This window comes from Nannobrachium achirus (assembly GCF_963921795.1).
Source record: "Nannobrachium achirus genome assembly, chromosome: 16".
NCBI lineage: Eukaryota > Metazoa > Chordata > Actinopteri > Myctophiformes > Myctophidae > Nannobrachium > Nannobrachium achirus.
In genome coordinates, this window is record NC_137823.1 from 51822983 (window position 1) to 51838978 (window position 15996).

The 15996-nt window shown below is 39.2% G+C and overlaps 1 protein-coding gene and 2 long non-coding RNA genes across 5 annotated transcripts in view; 1 reads left to right on the forward strand and 2 right to left on the reverse strand.

Annotated features, from left to right (window-relative positions):
• The window catches only part of LOC308301318 (exostosin-1), a gene marked incomplete at both ends in the record, with an annotated part of 354065 nt that overhangs the window by 148546 nt on the left and 189523 nt on the right, over positions 1–15996 (forward strand). The window lies entirely within an intron of this gene.
• Positions 1156–4089, reverse strand: LOC308300453. Its single transcript, XR_013962825.1, has 4 exons — positions 3990–4089; positions 3520–3642; positions 2550–2646; positions 1156–1380 (listed from the first exon to the last, which is right to left on the reverse strand). It is a non-coding gene; the product is annotated as an uncharacterized lncRNA (long non-coding RNA).
• Positions 13047–15574, reverse strand: LOC308300644. Its single transcript, XR_013962846.1, has 4 exons — positions 15488–15574; positions 14890–15002; positions 13552–13579; positions 13047–13426 (listed from the first exon to the last, which is right to left on the reverse strand). It is a non-coding gene; the product is annotated as an uncharacterized lncRNA (long non-coding RNA).

The following is a 15996-nucleotide window of genomic DNA, read 5'->3' on the forward strand; positions in this document are numbered from 1 at the left end:
GCAACCCACGTGAGAGAGAGAGAGAGAGAGAGAGAGAGAGAGAGAGAGAGAGAGAGAGAGAGAGAGAGAGAGAGAGAGAGAGAGAGAGACCATGCACATTTGTGAGAGAGAGGGGTGTGTATGTGTGGGGCTACAGATCCCATGGCCTGGAGGAACGGACCGTAACCCTGACAACAGGCTGTAGAGTTGAACAGAAGTGGTGAAGAAACGCTAATAAATAGCTTGAATTTGGGAAAAATGAAATTCGGGCTCCGTCACCATCTGTATAATGCTAATGGCCAATGCCATGTGAAAGTTCGGATCAGTTGCTGAAGCGAGTGAATAGATAAACGTGGAAATGCATTGTGTGACCTACTGACCTACTGACCTTCTATATTAGGAGGAGGCCTAATATAGACGACTGGGGGTTACTCAGGGTTTACACTATTCTGTCATGACGTGCTACTGTATGTACAGTGGTACCCTTTCCATGCATAACAGCCATTCAAGCCTGTGTGACAGTGTTTCAGTTACCTTTTCTGTGATGTGATGAAAGCAATAAGGGACCTGAGTGAAGGGGAACTGGTGGGAAGAACTTGTAGTCTGGCTATTACTGTGAATTTGATGGTGTCCTTATTGAGTGCAATGTTCTTAAGGAATGAGTGTGAAATAGAATATTCAGCAGACACACACACACACACACACACACACACACACACACACACACACACACACACACACACACACACACACACACACACACACACACACACACACACACACAATGCTGATTCATTTAATGCATTTAAGGCATTAAATAGCCCACTATATCAAGGTTGCCCAGCGGTCACACACCCAAACACATGTCCAGATAAACACAATGAAAGTGCATTTATAATCTACAATTCATGATATTAGAAATATAGTACAGCATAAAGGGTGTTAGGAGGCATTTTACTTGTCGTTGGAGGGCTCCAAGGACGACCTACCGTAGATGATGACAGACAAATATGATGATGATGATCATACTAGAGTTAATTTATTATATACAATATTTATTGTTTTTCTTCAGAGCAATGAAATTAATTCATCCTCTTTTCTGAAAGAGACACACCAGAGCGGTTTTGACTTTTCACATTGCTTTATTTTTTTTTATTTTTTTTTATTCATCAGGACAGAATGCAGTATATCAAGCTAAGAGACATTGAATTGATTGATTGCATGTTTTTATAGGGAGAGTAAATACACTCTACTAGCAGTCTAGTTACTATTTATTTAGTCAAATGGCAAAGCAGGAAGTGAGAGGAGGGCTGACAGAAACTGGGTGATCAACCAAGCCGTTGTGGTAGCTTCACTGGAATGGCTGGCATGATATCTTCAGATCCATCTGGGAGAGATCGCCTAAAATTCAAATAGACAATTTTATTAGGCATGCTTGACTATAATACAGAACATGACTAATTATCTCTTCTTCTTCTTCTTCTTAGTAGGATGTAATAGTACTACTAGTAAGACACCTGAGGGTGGAATGCGACCTCAGGGTGACATTTAGGGCGAGGTCGCGCCAATTCTTGACCATCTGGCCAACCACAGCGTTTCTCTGACGATTCTAGTTGTTGTCATTCTGGGGGGAGTTTGTTCATGTTTTTGTGAGGGTAACAACCCTAGGAGACACGGGGAGAACATGCAAACTCCACACAGAAAGGCCCTATCGCTCACACCCTAGGTTGGGTTGGCGATAGGGCCTTTCTGTGTGGAGTTTGCCTAAACATGGAGATGTGGTACAGAAGGACTCATATATGGGCATAAAAAGTATGTCATGTGACATCACTTCCTGTACAGACAGTCAGACAGACAGCCATTGACTCCGACCTAACAATGGCTACTGTCTATGACGGTAGTTTCATATGACATCTCCATGTTTAGGCCAAACAGATTCGCTCCATTTCTCCATGTATAGGTCCAAAAACCCCAACGTTGAGCTTGACTCAGTCCATTGAGTTGGCCTAACAATGGCTACTGTCTATGACGGTAGTCCCATATGACATGATGGAATGGACTTTCTCCATATATAGTGTTCTCCACATCTCCATGTTTAGGCCAAACAAATTTCGCTCCATTTCTCCATGTATAGGTCCAAATGCCCAACGTTGAGCTTGACAACGAAACGTTCTTAACACAGACGCCCCCATATTTACATATATATAAAAAGTATGTCATGTGACATCACTTCCTGTACAGACAGTCAGACAGACAGCCATTGACTCCGGCCTAACAATGGCTACTTTCTATGACGGTAGTCCCATATGACATGATGGACTGGACTATCTCCATATATAGTGTTATCCACATTTCGTGTAGCCGCCCTGTACAGGAAGTGATGTCACAACTCGCTGACATCACACTGACATCACAGAGGATACGGAAGGAAGGAAGGAAGGTCACATCACAGAGGATACGGAAGGAAGGAAGGTCACTCAAGCGACACGGTTCTTCAGAGTATATGCGACCTTCAGTCGCAATAAGCAATCATTGGTGGAATAGAAGAGCTGGTAGCAAGAAATATTTACCCCCAACGTCGACGTTGACGTCGTCGACCACCACGTCGTTGTTGATTCCAACGGTTCTCCACGCTTCGACCCAATTGTCTCCCACCGCGACTGATCCCTGTGTGGGAGAGAATGCAAATAAAATGTCTACACACATCACAGCAATGCAACATTACTATAATACAATTATAATTATTTTTGCTTCTATAACTAACTACTAAACAATTCTACTACTGAACACAAGTCACTACAAGGCACTAAGCAATCTTGCTACCTCTTTGACCTCCTCAATCCTCATGTCCACTCCCGCTCCCTCAGGTCTGGTGACACAAACCTCCTTGAGGTACCCAAGACCACGGTACCGTACCTGGGGCGTTAGAGCTTTTGCTCTTGTTGCCCCAACCCTCTGGAATGCACTCCCCAAAACCCTCAAAGATGCCCCCAACCTCCAAACCTTCAAGACCGGCCTCAAAACCCACCTCTTCCACATTGTTTTCCCCAGCAAACCCATTCCACTGTCCTTATAATCTTTAATGTTTTTATTGTTTTTATTCCTTAGTCCTAATGTTTTTTTCCTAATAAAGTTGTTTATTTTTTGTTTTCTCTTGCCCCCATCTAAAGCTTATTTAACCCAGTTAAAAATTGAAACCAGGTTTTATATTGAGGGTAAATAGGCACATGTCTGGGCCTGCTATCCTACTGTATCTCTGAAACATGAGCACTTACGTGCTCATTAGGAACAGGTAGGTTAGTTGTCCTGCTCAAGAACACTTGAGGGTTTCGAACCAGAAAGCTACCAATTCTCAAGTGGCCACTCTACCTCCTGAGCCAGTGCAGCCCAATGTTGGACACAGAAGAGCCAATACTAATGATTGACAACCTCCTGAAAATCAATGCTGGTTCAAATAATCTTAAAAACAGAAGTAGTAGATTTTTAACCTTGATAAGATTTGACAACAAAGAACTGAAGTTAGGTTTGTGAAGATTTTACCTCTCCTTATAAGAGGACCGAGAAGCCTTGGTATCCACCCCCAAAACCCTTCTACTGGCTCAGGTTGCAGGACCGCCAGCAGTACCATCACAGAAAGGACTGCAGCAAGCTTCATCCTAAAATCTAAAACCAAGCATAAAGATGTTTGAAATTGTATGACACCAGAATTTACATCAATGTGACTGTGGAGGACCACTGCTGAATGTATTATGCATACTGTATATAAATACATAAACCACATTAAGTGAATAAATAAGAAATACATCAAAATGGAAACAGTTAAATTCTACAAAGACACAAAGGATATAACATTGAGCCTAAAATGTGCAATTTAGCTCGGTCAAATCATATTTTTATATCCAGTCATAAGGCAAGCTGTCTCTATTTTACGTCTCTAGCATTAAGTCATAGTAACATACAAATGCATAAAAATATAATACATTAAAATGTAATTAATCTTCATGAATTACCTTTCCACAGATTCAGTAAAAAAATAAATATCAAAAACTGAACGATTGGAAACTGAAGGATTGTTGACAACTTTATGACAAGGTGAATGTTATGTGTGATGGTTGAGAGGTTCATGTGCCTTATTTATATGATGTTTTATTGGCAGTTTGTTGTCAGTCATGGGGTTGGGATTGATTAGTCATTGTGATTGTTGTATTTCATAACAATAACTAATTGCATTTTGCAACACAGGGTGTAACACAGGGTTCAACACAGGGTGCAACACAGGGTGTTGCAAAATGAAATGTGAAGACATGTGCAGATACCCTGTAAACACTGAATTTTTGTGTTGGGTTGTTTAATGTTGTGTGAAAAAACAATGTTACACATTAAGCTAATCATCTGGAGACCTCACAAAATAATTCCCAAGCCCTAGTTTGGGAAGCCCTGAAGTAGGCTACTGTATAGGTAAAGTTAACCAAAGTTAAACCAGCTGCAACTTAGAACATAGCCTAGTATAGACCCTGTCACCTGGGGTCTACTCAGGGTTTAAGTAGGCTACTGTTGGTAAGTTAACCAACAGCGCATGAAGTCTCACCTTTTGCAACGTTAAAGTAAAGAAATATTATTGCGTTAATTCACTGAACATGATTATTTGTATGTGACTTTTTTCTATCGATTTCTCTCCCCACCGAGACTTGAATTCATGGATATTTTTTAGTTTGTGTAGCTTTTCTAAGCATATCATTTACTTTATTGCAGGCTCATACAATACATATTATTAATTTCATCCATCCATATTAGCTGGAGTTTTCTTCACTTGTTTAATTCATGCTGCATTTTATTTTATTTTTATACATACACAGGCAGAAATTAATAAAAATTAAAAAATAAGTAAGAAGAAGAGAAAAGAAAAGGGGGAGATAGAAATAAGAGATTTATAATATTCAAGAGATAAGAGATTAATAAGATTTATAATAAAGGGGGGGGGGGTTGATTTTCTGTAATGCTCTCATCTCCAGTTTCTTTGAAATTCATCTTCACGGTTTCTCATTTTGGAAGTAATTCTTTCCATCTCTTTAATCTCTTGAACGGCTATTTTACAATTGTTACTAGATGGTGGCTTTGCATCCAACCATTTGCGTGCAACTTGTTTTAAAGCAGCAATTTGTAATATTGTATACAGATATTTATCTCCCTCCTTATGTATTTCTTGTATTGTAATACCTAATAAAATATTGATTGGATGTAAGGGCTTCTTTAAGCCAAATTGTTTGTTATTTATTCCTGTACCGTCTGCCCAAACCTTTGCAATATTGGACAGAAAAAGAAAATGATGTGCTTCCAGTTCTGCACATTTCCTCCAGCATTCAGCTCTCTGCCTATATTTTTAGAGGATTTTAGGTGTTAAAGAAATCTTCATATTAATTTTCCAAGCAAATTATTTCCAATACTTGGATTGTGTTTATTTTACATGCTTCTTTCCAATCATCCTCCAAAACCTTAATTTGCTCATGAATTCCATTAGCCTATGCATTCTCTCTGCTGTTTCATGATTTAATTTGTAGGTATTTAAAGAAATGTCATTTAAAGAAAAGCCAAAGGTGTAAGCTATCAAATAGTTTTGGAATTTTGTTTATAGCTGCTACAGGGGCTGAGTAATATATTTTCCTGTAAAACAGTTGGGAATTTTCAAATCGGACTTAAAACCCATTCCCTGCGAACTTAAAATATGGATGTGCGCTAATAATGCCAGGAAATATTAATATTTTAATGTGATCAATTGTATGAGTTTGACCAGAGAGATGATAAACTACCCCCAAAAACCCCAATAGAGCGCGCCATCGTAATGAAGCTGTGTGAAGAGCTCCTCCTCTATGGGTTTTAAAATGGCGGCACACCGGAGTACACAATGGGCGGATCTAGACGATTCGTGGCAGAACGTTCACATTGACCTATCGTCTGGGCAAATGGTCGGATGCAGACGCCACACAAAAAAATCGGAATGAAAATCCGACCTACTGAAGCGGCGTTATGGATGTTGTTAGTATGTTAGCAGGCTAACGGCTGGGAGCGGCCCTCTTACACAGACAAGGACTGAATTACCAGTGACGTCATCAGCCTATCCTTTTTTTCCCACAGTCTATCGTTAAAGCCAGTACAAGGTAGGGGAAACCGTTTGCGCCGCTAATGTATCGAAAAAAATGCAAAAAAATAGCTTTTATATAAAAGTCGATCTGAGAGTCTATCGGCAGAGAGCTCCCTAATAACAATGTCGATCTGGGAGTCGATCGACGCTGAAAAAGTTAAGGTCGTTGCACACTGCTGTGTTTTAGACCGAATATCGGAGTGAATTTCAGAGCGCGTAAATAAAAAAAATCAACCTCACGTTATGTAATTCACGTTTGCACACTGCCGCCAGTTTCGTATTTACTTTCGGACCAGGGTTGATTTTTTTTTCCGATTTTCGCAACTGTCGCCACTGGGTCCCTTGCTCTCTCTCTCCTCTCTCTCTCCTTGGCCTGAAGGATATCACAGAGGATATCACAGAGATGAGACATGGATGGAATAAGACAGGAATGTTCTCACTGATAATTGATGTTGATAATTTGTTGTTCTTTGCAATGAGTTCCAGTCCACTATTCTGTCATGACTTGCTACTGTACAGTAGTACCCTTTGTATGCATAACAGCCATTCAATCCTGTGTGACAGTTTACCTGTTCTGTGATATGGTGCAAGCAATGAGGGACACGAGTAAAGAGGAACCAGATGGAAAGATTGTGTCTAATGTGTGTGTTCAGCGCAATGAAATGAATTCATCCTCTTTTCTGAAAAAGACACATCAGAGCTGTTTTGTCTTTTCACATTGCATATTTATCAGGACAGCATGAATACATCAAGCAAAGAGACATTTAATTGATTGATTGAATGTTTTAATGGTTAGAGTGTACACACTCTTCTCTACTCTACTAGTTACTATTTATTTCATCAAATGGCAAAGCAGGAAGTGAGAGGAGGGCTGACAGAAACTGGGTGATCAAGCATCCTGTTGTGGTACCTTCACTGGGATGGGTGGCATCTCTGGTATGGCATCGTCAGATCCCATTTGTGCAGCTCTCCTAACATTCAAATAGACAATTGTATTAGGCATGATTATATACAGTACAGTGTTTGCCGAATTATTTCTTATTCTTCTTCTTCTTGGTAGGTTGTAATAGTACTATAAGCAATGGTGGAATTGAAGTGCTGGTATCAAGAAATATTTACCTGCGTCGGCCCAAAATATTATTTAGGTGTTCAATCCCTGTGTGTGAGAGAACGCAAATAAAATATCTACACACATCACAGTAATGCAACATTACTATAATACAATTACAATTATTATTGCTTCTTTGACTACTAAACACTTCTACTACTAAACACCTACAAGGCACTAAACAATCGTGCTCCCCCTACCTCTTAGGCCTACCAGGGTTTCCTGCAGGAAAAAGTCTTGACCAGGGGGGGATCTCATGGCGCACGCGCGAAGCGCGTGCGCCGAAATTTTTTGATAATTAATTAATTCATTCGAGTAATTAATTCACTTAATTTTTTATATTAATTCTTATTTTTGCCCTATAAAAACACATGAATGTGCCCATGATGACGGAAAACACAACTACATGCTATCATTCACATTTATTCAACATTGAATAACTACGTTTTTCACAGGACAGTGTAACTTGTTTTTTTCCCCCAGGTTAATCAACCAGCACTCGTGCCATATACATAGCACAATAAAAAAAAAGAAACATTGGTGTAAAGTAACTAAGTAGATTTACTTAAGTACTGTACTTATACTGTACAAAGGAGATTTTCAGGTATTTGCACTTTACTTGAGTATTTCCTGCATTCAGGAGATACCAGCCCTTATGTTTTCTTCAAATGTAAACAAACATGGCTGCCATGTTTGAAAGATAGGGTTGGTATGGGGGTTAAACATGCAATTTCGCGATCGCGATCATGCCTAGTACATTGTTGGAGGTCCAAAAAGTTTTTTTGAGATTTTTTTTTTTTTTTTTTTTTTTTTTTTTTAATACCCTTGGGGGGGCGGGGGGGTTTTCAGGCCGGGCGGGGCGCCTGGCCTGTAAAGTGCTGCAGGAAACCCTGCCTACTCAATCCTCATGTTCCCTCCCACTCCCTCATGTCTGGTGGTGACACAAACCTCCTTGAGGTCCTCAAGACCACGGTACCGTGCATGGGGCAACAGAGCTTTTGCTCTTGCTGCCCCAACCCTCTGGAATGCACTCCCCAAAACCCTCAAAGATGCCCCCAACCTCCAAACCTTTAAGACCGGCCTCAAAACCCACCTCTTCCACGTTGCTTTCCCCAGCTAACTCATTCCACTGTCCTTATAATCTTTAATGTTTTTATTCCTTAGTCTTAATGTTTTTTTCTCTCTCTTGCCCCCCCCGTACATGTCTTTGGGTATTCAGAAAGATGCTATATCAATCTGAGATATTATTATAATAATGTCATGATACCTTTGTAATATTTAAAGCATACACTAATCAAGCTTCTTGTTTGGGGCTTATGAGGATCCACTTGGTTACATTACATTTGTGAAACTCTTTGGCTAGGTTGCACCAACATGGATTAAATGTAATTTGGTTTAGACTTAATCTAGAGTTAGTAAATAGGTTTCTCCATGGATCCTGGATTAGTTCAACCAGCAATGATTAAAATACCATTAGTTTAGTTTCAGTGTCTGCCATGATGGTATTTAAACAAAATGTATTGTGAACTTAATACAGCTACTGTTGTTAACACTACGCTGTGTGATTGTGATCAACTACAGTAGATATCTATTTATATACATGCAGCATCGATAGGCTTTATGACTGACTCTTTTGTATACGAGGCTATATCACTGGAAGAAGAACCAGTGTTACAAAATGTAATTGGGTTTAACATGTCTAAAATTGTCCCACGAGAAACAGCCATGCTGTCCATAAAACTGTAATGAACCCTAACATAAACCTTTTCCAGCGGTGGTTAACTGCTTCAGTTTCAAATAATGTTTGCAACTGACATGAATTGACTTGAAAATTCTACTGAGATTGTTGAAGGTTCAGATTTAAACAGGATCCATTTTAAATATTAAACTAGGATTGAAGTTTGATTCGACAGGAGTAACTTTGATTTAATCCAGTTAAAAGATTAAACTAGGTTTTATATTGAGGATGTTTATAGGCACATGCCTGGGCCTGCTGTCCTATCTCTGAAACATGAGCACTTACATGCTCATCAGGAACAGTTACCTCCTGAGCCAGTGCTGCCCAATGTTGGACGCAGAAGATCCAGTACTAATGGCTAGGGGTGTAACGATATAGTAACTATATCGAAATGTCGTTTTTAACATAGAAAATCGAAGTAAATCGAAATGAACAGCTAAAATCGAATCGTATCGCTTTATTTTGTATCGTATCGAATCGGCAGTGCAAAGAATCGACTGTATCGATACTACCTACTTGTGCATTGTATTTAGCATTTTTAAGAAGAAAAAATGAAAAGGAGGGGTTTAATTACTTTTCCTTACCATATAGCTACACTGGTCTATCGATGAATGTGTGTAATCTCTGGGTTCATGTCAAGGTGCAGGTTTGTCAATATACAATGTCCAGGTATTTGGCAGATAATCACTGTGTTTACTTATTTATATCCATAATAATACATGTTTCTCTTAAAAACCTGCAATATCCACACCTTTCACACAGATTTAATTTCTTTGCTAAATAGTTACTACATCGATTTTAAATCATTGAATCGAATCGTATCGTATCGCCATGAATTGACCAATATCGTCCATGTATCGTATCGTCAACCATGTATCGTGATATGTATCAAATCGCTATTAAAATGTATCGTTACACCCCTACTAATGGCAACCTCCTGAAAATCAATGCTGGTTCAAATAATCTTAAAAATTATTATCTTGATAAGAGTTGAACTAAAGTTAGGTTGGTGAAGGTTTTACCTTTCTTTACATGAGGAGCGGCAACTTTGGCAAGTCTTGGTAACCACGCCCACACCCCTTCTACTGGCTCAGGTTGCAGGACCACCAGCAGCACCATCACAGAAAACACTGCAGCAAGCTTCATCCTAAAATCAAGACCCAAGCAAAAAGATGATCTTTGATGAAATTAGTTTGTGTGTGTGTGTGTGTGTGTGTGTGTGTGTGTGTGTGTGTGTGTGTGTGTGTGTGTGTGTGTGTGTGTGTGTGAGTGAAATGTTTGAAATTGTATGAGACCAGAATTTACATCAATGTGGGGGACCACTTCTGAATTTATTATACATATACTGTATAAATACATAAACCACATGATAAGTTAATAAATAAGAAATAAATATAAATGGAAACAATGAAATTCTACAAAGACACCAAGGATATAAAACATTAAGACTAAAATTTGCTATTTAATTTGGTCAAACAATATATTATATCCAGTCAAAATGAGGGCTACTCTACAAAAAGGCAAGCTGGCCCGGATCTATTTTATGTCTCTAGCATTAAAGTAACATACAAATGTATACAAATATAATACATTAAAATGTCATTAAACTTTATTAATTACCTTTCCACCGATTCAGTAAAACAATTATATATCAAAGACTGAACGAAGGATTGTTAAATGTGTGAACGAAGGATTGTTAAATCTATGACAAGCAGAATGTTATGTGTGATGGCTGAGAGATCCATGTGCCTTATTTACATGATATTTTCTTGGCAGTTTGTTGTTTGTGTAGTCATTGTGAATGTTGTATTTCATAACGGTATACGAATACCATAATTGCATCATAGCCGTGGGAACTGCCGTGGGAACTGCAATGAATGGAAGTCGTGAGAAGCTAGTAGGAAGAAGCTGTTGATGAGTGGATAACAAAAAAAATGGGGGACCCCGGGCCGGGCCATAGGGTATAGGGTTAGTTAAGCCAGTGGTTCTCAAGCTTTTCAGGCCACGACCCCCAAAATAATCATATTTTAACTGGGACCCCCCCCCCCCCCACCCTGACGATCACTAAGAGTTGAGGCATTACATTTTGTATATCACGGTTCTATTGTGAAAATAGCCGATCTACAAGCTCACAACGCCTTGCGTTGCGAGGCGTTGTGAGCGTTGTGAGCATGTAGCATGTTGTGAGCATGTAGATTGTCTATTTTCAGAATTTCTGCCTCTAATATTTGACAATTTGGACAATGTTTAATTTGTCATTTCAGAGGTACCAAAAAGTCCTTTAATTGTCACTTTAGAAATGTTGGTTGGTTTACTGTTTGGTGAGAAAACAGTGTTGCACATTAAGCTAATCATCCGGGGACCTCCCAAAATAATGTGGGGACCCCCCTGGGGGTCCCGACTCACAACTTGAGAACCACTGAGTGAAGCTACCAGAAGCACATAAGGTTATTACAATCAACTCCACCTTTACCAGCTGAAACACTAAAGTGAAGACACATTATTTTATTACTAATTACAATCCAATAATCTAATATGTATATGTATTTAGTATATAGTTTGTGGTATTAATTCTGTTACTAAATGAACCCTAGAGCAGAGTCCTGCATGGGTCAGATTTTGACAACCTGCACCCATTAATCAGATCCGTTGACCGACCCGTTACTGGTCATTTTATAAAAATCTAAACTAGATCCGCCCCTCCCATCAAAAAATTAACCCGTCGCCCACCTGTCTACCCGTGATTAGGCCTACATGCATTAAAGTAAATAGCCTTGGGGTTGACTCAGCAACAGCATTGTCTAACAGCACAGGTCAACTGTTTAAGTTAGGCATAGCAGGGGTTCCCAAACTTTTCAGACCATGACCCCCCCTTCAAGCATATATGGACTTTTACATAGGTTATGTCACCTGTGATATAACCTGTGTGTTACATGTTACATTTGCGTTAGAAAGCAGTTAATTGTGATAACCCAGGACACAAACTATTAAATGAACACTCTGCCTATGTTGACAATTAACTGGATAAATGTTACAAATAAGTGGGTATTTGAGTGAAAGGAATCTGATATGTGTACATGTTTGTGAGGCAAAATATTATGGCAGAGACAGCACAGTATTTTGACAATCTAAGTTTTTGAAAACCTCTAACAACCAGTCTTTGACACAATGTCCTAGGCTACTAGATGGTATTTAGAAGTGGTTGGTATTTAATGAAAGGCTTCCTCTATGCTTGGGCCAAAGGTGCAGGCTAATCTATAATACAGACACTTCTCTGGACTCTTCATCAACCACAACATCTGGTTTATTAGCTGTCAAAGATGGCTTATCACATAGATGAGACATAGATGGAATTACACAGGAACGTTTGCATATTCTCACTGAGGATGCATGATAATTCAATGTTTGCAATGAGTTCCACTATTCTGTCATGACGTGCTACTGTAGTACCCTTTGTATGCATTACAGTCTTTCAAGCATGTGTGACAGTGTTTCAGTTACCTGTTCTGTGATGTGGTGCAAGCAATGAGAGACCTGAGTGAAGGGGAACCAGATGGAAAGATTGTGTCTGGTGGGAAGAAAGTGTAGTCTGGCTTTCACTGTGAATTTGATGATGTCCTTATTGAGTGCAATGTTCTTAAGGAATGAGTGTGAAAGAGTGTTCAGCAGACACACACACACACACACACACACACACACACACACACACACACACACACACACACACACACACACACACACACACACACACACACACACACACACAATGCTGATTCATTTAATGCAGGCATTAAATAACCCACTATAAGGTTTCCCAGCTGTCAAACACACAAACACATGTCCAGATAAACACAATGAAAGTGTATTTATAATTTACAATACATGATATTAGAAATATAGTACAAAATAAAGGAACAGAGTGTTATGAGACATTTTACTTGTCATTGGAGGGCTCCAAGGACAACCTAGATGATGACGGACAAATGATGATGGTGATAATGATGATGTTGATGATGATGATGATGATGATCATACTAGAGTTATTATAGTTGTATGGAATTTATTGTTTTTCATCAGGACAATGAAATGAATGAATCCTCTTTTCCGAAAGAGACACATCAGAGCTGTTTTGACTTTTCACATTGCTTATTTATTCATCAGGACAGCATGTACAGTTTAAGAAACACAGGATAAAATGTTGATTTCCTTTGTGCAGGCACATGTACAAGTAGTATATCAAGCTAAGAGAAATTGAATTGATTGGTTGAATGTTTGTATAGGTAGAGTAAATACACTCAACTAGCAGGCTACAGTAGTTACTATTTATTTCATCAAATGGCAAAGCAGGAAGTGAGACGAGGGCTGACAGAAACTGGGTCATCAACGATCCCGTTGTGGTACCTTCACTGGAATGGGTGGCATCTCTGGTATGGCATTGTCAGATCCCATTTGGACATCTCTCCTAACATTCAAATAGACAATTGTTTGACTATAATACAGTATATGACTAATTATTGTTGTAAGTTGTAATAGTACTAGTAATATAGCAATGGTGGAATTTAAGTGCGGGTAGCAAGAAATATTTACTTGCGTCGGCCGAGAGCTGCTCCGACCCCTGTGTGTGAGAGAATGCAAATAAAATGTCTTCACACATCACAGCAATGCAACATTACTATAATACAATTATAATTAATTTTGCTTCTATAACTAACTACTAAACAATGCTACTACTAAACACGAGTCACTACAAGGCACTAAACAATCTTGCTCTTAGGCCTACTCAATCCTCATGTCCACTCCCGCTCCCTCAGGTCTGGTGACGGAAAACCTCCTTGAGGTCCTCAAGACCACGGTACCGTACCTGGGGCAACAGAGTTTTTGCTTTTGCTGCCCGAACCCTCTGGAATGCATTCCCCAAAACCCTCAAAGATGCCCCCAACCTCCAAACCTTCAAGACCGGCCTCAAAACCCACCTCTTCCACATTGCTTTCCCCAGCTAACTCATTCCACTGTCCTTATAATCTTTAATGTTTTTATTGTTTTTATTCCTTAGTTTTAATGTTTTTTTTCCTAATAAAGTTTATACTTAGTTCTCTCTTGCTCCTAAAGCGTCTTTGGGTATTCAGAAAAGCACTATATAAATCTGAGATATTGTTATAATGTCATGATACCTTTGGTAATATGTAAAGCATACACTGAATTAATGAAGCCTTTTGTTTGGAGCTTACTATATGAGGATCCACTTGGTTACATTACATTTGTGAAATTCTTAGGCTAGGTTGCACCAACATGGATTAACTTAATCCTGGTTTAGACTTAATCTAGGGTTAGTAAATAGGTTGCTCCACAGATCCTGGATTAGTTCAACCAGTTTGAGCAATGATTAAAATACCATTAGTTTGGGGGCACCCCTGTCCTACCGGTCCAGGCGCATACCACATAGGCTCATAAACATAAACATATACCTTTTCCAGGGGTGGTTTAATGGCTCCAGTTTCAAATTATGGTTCCAACTGACTTGAATTGACTTCAACTGAGATTGTCGAAGGTTCAGAAGTAAACAGGATCCATTTTAAATATTTATACTAGGTTTGAAGTTTGATGCGACAGGATATTTGATTCAATCCAGAAAATTAAACCAGGTTTTATATTGAGGATGTTTAAAGGCACATGTCTGGGCCTGCTATCCTATCTCTGAGCACTGACGTGCTCATCAGGAACAGTTAGGAGTTAGGTGACCTGCTCAAGAACACTTGAGGAGCCGGGTTTTCGAACCAGGAACCTACCAATAACAAGTGGCCACTCTACCTCCTGAGCCAGTGCCGCCCAATGTTGGACACAGAAGATCCAATACTAATGGCAACCGAACATAAATGCTGGTTCAAATAAGCTTAAAAACCGAAGTTAGGTTTGTGAAGGATTTACCTCTCGCAATATGAGGAGCGGCTTTTGCTATCCAATCCCAAAACCCCTCTACTGGCGCTGGTTGCAGGACCGCCAGCAGCACCATCACAGAAAAGACAACAGCAAGCTTCATCCTAAAATCAAGAACCATGCATTTTCAATTCATTTTTATGCCACCAATTGAATGGATTTCTGTGTGTGTCTGTGTGTGTGTGTGTGTGTGTGTGTGTGTGTGTGTGTGTGTGTGTGTGTGTGTGTGTGTGTGTGTGTGTGTGTGTGTGTGTGTGTGAAATTTTGAAATTGTATGACACCAGAATTACATCAACGTGGAGGACCACTGCTGAATTTATTATACATACATAAATAAATAAACCGCATGATAAGTGAATAAATCAAAATGGAAACAATTACATTCTACAAAGACATGAAGGATATAAAACATTAAGCCTAAAATGTGCTATTTAACTCGGTCAAATAATATATTATATATCCAGTCATAATGAGGGCTAAAGCAACGCTGGCCAGGGTCTATTTGCTATGTCTCTAGCATTAAGTCATAGTAACATACAAATGCATAAAGATATAATACATTAAAATGACATTAAACTTGATGAATTACCTTTCCACAGATTCAGTCAAAAAAAGAAGATTATATTGAAGAATGATATGTGAATGAAGGATTGTTAAATCTATGACAAGGTGAATGTCTTGTGCGATGGTTGAGAGATGTATGTGCCTTATTTATATGATTTTCTATAGGCTGTTTGTTGTCTGTCATGACTTCGGCCTTATTTAGTCATTGTGTTTATTTCATAACAGTATACAAATATTTCATAACAGTATACAAATCATCATTGCAACACTGTTGCAATGAGGAACTTTCACAATAGAAGAACAAAGGAAAGTGCCGCTTCTGGAGCAAGGGCTTCCATCTTGCTTGGCAGGCTCTTAGCCCACGGTGATGTAAAACACGTTTGACTGTGGACACTGACACCTGTGTTCCAGCAGCTTCTAATACCCATTGGGACTTGCTATTGGTTGTTCTCTTGATCATATGCGGGTACTGAGGGGATGGAGGGGAGATTTGCATTGACTGTTTTGAAAGTCAATGCCATTTTTAGTTGTTTA